This window comes from Penaeus monodon, chromosome 21, assembly GCF_015228065.2.
Source record: "Penaeus monodon isolate SGIC_2016 chromosome 21, NSTDA_Pmon_1, whole genome shotgun sequence".
NCBI lineage: Eukaryota > Metazoa > Arthropoda > Malacostraca > Decapoda > Penaeidae > Penaeus > Penaeus monodon.
The window spans coordinates 8,149,536-8,151,086 of record NC_051406.1 but is presented as its reverse complement, the minus strand read 5'-3'; the positions used below and the strand labels follow the sequence as shown (position 1 = coordinate 8,151,086).

The following is a 1,551-nucleotide window of genomic DNA, read 5'->3' as shown; positions in this document are numbered from 1 at the left end:
TAGATGCAGAAACTATTCTCATACCTGTATAATAATATACGAATATTTGGTATTACTAATGTTATTGCGGAAAGCGTAGAAAGGAAAATCAAACGATACTTTTACAGACGGCCATTATACCTCCTTGTCACCAGCAGAGCGAATGCCGATTAGTAGGATCAGCAACATACTGTAAAATTTAAAACCTGAAAGTAGACAGGACATAAATGCACCCGCGCTGCTTCGTGATAGGCCAAAAAAGTAACAATCGGCTTACATATTTCATGAAATAATCTGAGACGCACATTTCACCTATGTTCAGCAAAACAGTGGGATAAAATTATTAACTTTATTTCACATCAGCCATTACTCCTTCGGACATTATCAATTGACAACACTCATTTCCCTCATTACTTCCTGTGATTCATGTAAATACAAAAATAAATACATTTTTATATCGGGCGGCCGTAAAGGCTGTAGTTGCCACTCCACCATAAATACCTACCTCCTCGTATCCCTTCATCGGTCCTGTTTTCTTCCCGAATCTCTCCACTCCTGAGTATTTTCTCGCAAAAATCAGCCCATTTGCGTAACAGGTTCGTAAATCCCCAAACTAAAGCTCCCGCGCCACATAATAGACATAAAATAGTTGTAAGATTCGCATCGCAGTTGGCAGTCTCTCAAACCATCTTGACTCCTGGAACTCCTTCACTCCTGACGTTTGAGGTGATTCTTAACGTCCTGTAATTCCCCCTGCATTGCCATGTTGCATTTCGAGGGTGTGCTTGACCCAAGGACGGTGTAGGACAAGGTGTTCCGGCGGATTAATGCAGGTTTTATTGCTATTAATAGGCTTGAATTGGCCTGCAGTGGCTTTTTGTTTACGTTTACCCCAGTTGCATTGCTTATGGTATACATTTAGCAGGTTAAGTTGCATGCATTGCGACTAGGACACAGTAGGTGAGTGTGCTGGTGACTTTCTTGGTCATATGGGGCTTTGGAATGGGTATTTAACTGGAGATGTGTGGGTATCGTAGATGGGTTGAGATGGAGGTTGGAGTGAAGGAGAAAACGTCTTGATAAGAGCTTTGAAGTAAAGCTTGAGTCTGTGTGTGTCAAGTGAGTCGTGTTAGCTGTTTCCTGTGTGGTGGTGTTAGTTGGCCACAGATGCTTACATTGTGGTGTATGACAGCACACATAATTTTTTTCAGTAAATATAAATAATGTTCATATTGATGCTACACTTACCCAATGTGAAGCTAGTTAATGTATTTCATAATTTATAGGAATGGAACCATTTATTTATGTGCACCAAGTAGACACATAGTACACCATTCTCCTGTGCACTTTCCTCAAGCTATGAAAGTCAAGTGTCATTTGAATGACTGGTTACAAAACAGATATGTTTTCTTTGAATAATTTGTGACACTATACCCTTACTGACAATATTGTGGAATAATGTATACACAGACAGATTAGATTATTAAAAGATCTTATTGCGATCAGTGAATCTTGTGTTCAATTTTTTTTTTATTTGCTAGGAAGTCGCAGCTGTTGACTTTGAAGACATTT

The 1,551-nt window shown here is 39.3% G+C and overlaps 1 protein-coding gene across 5 annotated transcripts in view; it reads left to right on the top strand.

Annotated features, from left to right (window-relative positions):
- Positions 1–443: 443 nt before the first annotated feature.
- The window catches only part of LOC119586165 (DDB1- and CUL4-associated factor 8-like), a gene marked incomplete at its 3' end in the record, with an annotated part of 13,010 nt that continues 11,902 nt past the window's right edge, over positions 444–1,551 (top strand). Inside the window, 1 exon segment of one of the 5 annotated variants that reach the window (XM_037934863.1) lies at positions 444–575. 5 annotated transcript variants of the gene reach the window in all.